We start from the raw sequence: 6,000 nt of genomic DNA, 5'->3' as shown, positions 1-6,000 counted from the left end.
AACTTGTAATCAACCACGAAAAAAATAGACATAAAAAAGATTCATTGATCTACTATTAAAAAAATAAAAAGAAAAATTCAAATCTTTTTGGATTCTTTTATTTCCCTCTCCTATAGGCCTCTCAAGTTTTTCTAAAAATTTGCTTGTTTTCCAAAATTAACTACTATAACTAATAAGTGTATATAATTAATTTATGCCTAAAACTGTAATTGTTTTTTACAATGATGGCATAATATTATTTAATACGTAATAAACTTAATAAATTAAAAACAACCACAAATAAGTATAAAAAATTTAATAAAAAAAAAAAGCAATAAACATTCATTCAATACATATTCAACATTATAAAAAAGAAAAAAAAAAAAGAAAAAGAAATAGAAAGCATTAAGCGTGTATTTAACTATTTTAATACGCAATAAACTTAATAAATTCAAATCAACCACAAATAAAAATAATTAGTAAACTTTCATGCAATACATATTCAACATTAAAAAAAAAATAGAAAGGATTAATCGTGTATTCAAGTATTCAACATTAAAAATAAGAATTATAAAAAAAATAAAAAAAAAAAAAAAAGCATCAAAAAAAAGAAATTAAGGGAGAAAAGAAAAAAAAATTAAACCGAAAAAGATAGAGATATATAAATATACGTGGTTGAGTGGTTGTAATCGTATGGAGAAGGTCCAAGATTCCATGAGAAAAGTTGTAAAACTTTATTAGAGAAGATGAGAGAATGAGAGAATGAATAGGAAGAAAGAAGAATAAGTGGGGTGTAATTTTAGGGAGAAATTTACTTTCCAATTCGGAGTTAATAGTTCCTCCTTAAAACTTGGATTTTAAATATAACCCTTAGATAGAAAATTAGAATGCCAAATATATCATTCATCTTAACGTTTAAATTTGTTTCCAATATTGGGGGGGGGGGCATGGCCCCCTGATCCCGCAGACTCACTGCCACTACGTCCGATAAAATTATCCGATTAAGTTACTTATTTTGATTTTTTTTTTTTTTTACCTATGATATGTGAGTATTTTTCTAGATTTTCTACTAAAATAGCTACCAAATTTGTTAAGTTCTTAAATTTCAAGCTTAGTCCTCACAAATAAAATGATAAAGATGTAATGTTGTTGTGAAAAACTTATATTCAATATGTATACATGTCTATTTAGAAGAATTTACTTACGAAAATAGGTATCCGATTATCATCCGAATTCGACTGAATCCTTCCGAATATAATAAGATGCAGATATGGTATTGATATGGAGAAATTATGATCAAACCGGGTTCATACCTGGTTCGACCCTCGACCCCGGTCGAGACAGAGGGAACCGACTCGCTCCCGAGCGAACCAGATCCAGAAGATGGCTTGCTGAGGAAGAAAACTTATTCAGCTACAAGCACACCCTAATCTGACTTATGGATTAGGTTAATTACCCTAATGATGGCAGACTCGAATTGACGGCTGCGGATAATCATTAAAGAAGGGATAATCATCACATAACCTAAAGGTTATCTCAGGAGTCCTCTACTAGTCCAAACTAGTAGAAGTCTATTACTCAACGGATCTAACTGTTAAGATCCAACGACTACCCGAAGAAGGCTCAAGTGCATCCAACGAAGGAGATTCAAAGGTACACTCTATATAAACCTCACTACCATACGAGGTGAGAAGGATTTGAAAAACACACAATCTGAGACTTAGACTCAGATTCTGATACAGACTGATAGACGTAAACTATCAGCGGCCTGCTATCTAGATCACCTTTCCCAGTTCTTTATTCCTTAGCTCCGTGCTTCTAACAGAGCCGTTTGTGATTAAGTTCATCAACTGACTTAGCCTTCGGAGGTGGACTCCCGACCCCAGCGGTCGGGCCACATCTAACGCTTTCGTTTTGCAGGTCATCACGAGGAGATCTAAGGGCTGAGCAGATTTTGGACGCATCATTTGGCGCCGTCTGTGGGAAACAAATTGAAAAGCCATGGTGACTAGATCAGCAGTAGCCGCAGCAGCCGCTGCACAGCGCGATTTCGGTGTTCAGATCTCTGGAGCGAATAATCCAGATATTCCCCAGGGAAGCCAAAATCCTATCGAGGTAGATGGTGGTCAGGGAGGACGTAATCCTCCTGATACATTCCAAGATCAATTGAATCAGGTAAATATTCAACTTTTGGAGGTGAGCCAAGCACTCCGCATGCTCACCAAACGAGTGGTTTTACCACAAGAACCTGATCAACGCGATTCAGGGAGACATGCGTTGCCACGTGAACAAAGATTGGCTGAAGACCGGAATATCGGTCAAAATTTTCGTGAAGGAGACCGAGGACCTAGGAGGATTGACGATCAACCTAAGCGAGACGATCGGTTCGACAGACCGCAAGAGAGTACAACTGATTAAAATACAAGGTTGGATACAGGGGTAAGAACTCACTCACCAACTGTCAGAAGAGCCATTCGTGATGATCGAGCAGTTCGCGACGAGCGGAATGTTCGGGAAGGACGGGCTGTTCGTGATGATCGAATAGCATGGGATGATCGTGTTAATCGAGGTCATGATCATATCGCTGGAGATCACCCGACCTAGATTGATCAGGAATTGGCCAACATCAATGAGAAATTAGGGCAGTTGGCTAAGGGAAGGATAACTGAGGATATTTACTCAGTCATTCAGAAGACCCCCTTTGCCGAGCCAATTGCGGGATATCAGTTTCCCCATAACTTTCGTTTGCCTACCTTTTCTACATTCGATGGCTCCGGAGATCCAACAGCTCACATTGGCTATTACCAATGAGACCATGGCGGTTTCGTGTAATTTCGATGAAATTTTATGCAGGGTTTTGGTTCATCTTTAACTGGAGCAGCACAAAAGTGGTTTTCGAACCTCCCCTCTGGAAGGATCATAAACTTTGATGAATTGGCGCACAAATTCATAGGGCGATTCCAGAGTGGAATACAGGTCAAAAAGACAAAGGAAACTTTGTTTACTGTCAGACAAGGAAAAAACGAATCAATTAGAGAGTTTCTGAAAAGATTCAACAAAGTAACGATGGAGATAGAAAATTTGGATGAGCAAGTAGCCAAAACTGCTCTATTCATGGGACTCACTAATCGGTAACTCCAGAGGGATCGTTCGGTTGGTTCAGAATGATCAAGGAAGGTTCCAAAGTATAAGAAGGCAAGGAGGTGATTGAAGCTACTCGGTCACCGATCCTTACCATCTTCGGGGGACCAGAGCCCGAATCACTCCGGAGTTTGAAAACAAAATCCAAATTTGTCGGAACCGGAGAGAGACGAAGCGAAAAAAGCTGAATGGTGAAGATTCTATCACCTTTGGCGAAGAAGACGAGAGAGGCGTTTGTTTACCTCATGATGACGCCATAGTCATCAAGGTAGAGATTGCACGTCGGGAAGTGCATAGAGTTTTGGTTGATACAGGGTATGTAGCTGACCTAATTTCTTATGAAGTGTATCAAAAATTGAAGGTGGATCAGGACTTGATGGAACCTTCATCCACACATCTATATGGTTTTGCAGGGTCATCCGCGGTGGCGGAAGGATCGGTACAATTGGACTTATCTATTGGAAGTTTTCCTAAGGAAACAACCGTCCGAATCAATTTTTTGGTGGTTCGGGAACTGCCAGCTTACAATATTATCCACGGGCAACCATCTTTATCCAAGATAGGTGCTATTGTTTCGACAAAACACCTGAAGATAAAATTCCCGACTGATATGGGAATTGGTCAAGTCTCCTCTGACCAGAGGATCTCTCGGCAATGTTATGTTGCCTATTTAAAAGACAAGGAGGGCCCGAGGAAGGTAACTGCCCTACCTATAAAAGTTCAAGACGATCGGGAAGAAGCAGAGATTCAAAGACCCGAATCCAGCTGTGTACCGATGATGAGAAAAAGATTACTTATATCGGGTCTGAACAGTTGGAGGAATTTAAAGATGAGTTGAAGTTATTTCTTCAACAGAATAAAGATGTATTTGCATGGTCAGCTGAGGACATGCCAGGAATCGATCGGGCTATCGCAGAGCACAAACTCTGGATAGATCCTAAGGTGAAACCAGTGATACAGAAAAGGAGAAATTTCTCCATTGAAAAGTATGAAGCCGTTCGTAACGAAGTTGAAAAACTCAAGAATTTTGGTTTCATAGAACCAATTGAATGCCCAACTTGGTTGGCCAACGTGGTAATGGTAAAAAAGACGAATGGGAAATGGAGGATGCGTACAGACTACACAGATCTTAACAAGGCTTGCCCAAAAGATTGCTATCCGTTGCCTCGGATTGACCTCTTGATAGATGCGACTGCAGGATATGAAACTCTAAGTTTCATGGATGCCTACTCAGGGTATAATCAGATCCTTATGAATAAGGAGGATGAAAAGTTTACAGCTTTCATGATTGATCATGAAAGCTATTATTATAAGGTCATGCCTTTTGGCCTGAAGAACGCAGGAGCAACATATCGGAGGGCCGTCAACAAGATTTTCAAAGATCTGACAGGAAAGAATGTTGAAGCTTATGTTGAAGACATGCTAGTGAAGAGCTTTACAAAAGCAAATCATATTGCAGATTTGACTGAGGTATTTACAGTACTGCGAAAGTATCAAATGAAGCTGAACCCAGAAAAGTGCGCCTTTGGAGTTTCCTCGGGCAAATTTTTGGGCTTCATGGTATCACAGAGAGGAATTGAGGCTAATCCTACCAAAATACAAGCTCTGGTTGATATGGAGGCTCCCAAAACTGTTCGTGATATGCAGTGTTTAACAGGGAGAGTTGCTGCTTTGAATCGGTTCATCTCCAAGTCAGGAGAAAAATGTTTGCCTTTCTTCAAGGCACTCAAAGATTTGAGGGGCAGCAAGGAAGCAAAATGGACCGAAGAGTGCCAAAAAGCTTTCGAGGAATTAAAAGAAGCACCAAGACAACCAACGATCTTGTCCATACCAAAGAAGGGGGAAATATTACAGCTATATCTAGCGACGTCTCTTTCAGCGGTCAGTGCAGTACTTGTTCGTGAAAAAGATAAAAAACAATGGCCGATTTACTATGTAAGCCACGTGTTGCTAGATGCGGAGACAAGATATTCGCAAATTGAGAAGCAGGCTCTGGCTCTCATGATGGCCGCCAGGAAGCTAAGGCCATACTTTCAGGCTCATCCAATTGAGGTATTTACAACTTTCCCTCTTAGTAAAGTTCTTAATAAACCTGATTTATCTGGAAGGATGGTGTCATGGTCGGTCGAACTCAGCGAGTTCCAAGTAAGCTTTAAGCCCAGAACCGCAATAAAGGCTCAGGCGTTAGCCGATTTTGTGGTAGAAACTACTGCACCGGTGGAATCCACCATCGAGGATCCCATTATACCAACCATTTGGGAGGTATATGTGGATGGAGCAGGAGCTGGAATTTTATTAAAAAGTCCAGCAGATTTATTATTCGATATGCTTTAAGATTTGCATTTGAAGCAATTAATAACGAAGCAGAATATGAGGCTCTGATAGCTGGACTTCGGTTGTCAAAAGCATTATCTATTGCAAATGTTACTATTTATAGTGACTCTCAACTTATAGTCAACCAAGTCCAGGGGGAGTATGGTATTAAAGAACCACGCTTGCAGAAATATCAAGAGATAGTGCAATCATTTCAAAGCCAATTTCGGAATTTGAAGATATCTCAGATTTCGAGGAATGAAAATTCAGTTGGCAAATGAGCTATCCCGACTAGCCAATGCCAAAGAAAAGAATCTAGACCCTTCGGTCTATATTGAAGAGATAACTTTTCCAAGTTATCATGAGAAAGAAATTTCTTATATTGAAGCAGAACGTTGCTGGATGGATCCGATAATCGAGTATCTGAGAGATGACAAATTACCTGAGGATCCGAAAGAGGCAAGGTTGATCAAGATACGATCAGCGAGATTTGTCATTCAGAATGGGAGACTATACAAAAGATCATATTCTAGACCCCTTATGAGATGTATAGGTCCCGAAGGAGCA

Source organism: Hakea prostrata, chromosome 3 (assembly GCF_041222555.1).
Source record: "Hakea prostrata isolate BN-2017 chromosome 3, UWA_Hpros_2, whole genome shotgun sequence".
Lineage (NCBI taxonomy): Eukaryota > Viridiplantae > Streptophyta > Magnoliopsida > Proteales > Proteaceae > Hakea > Hakea prostrata.
This window is presented reverse-complemented; position numbering follows the sequence as displayed.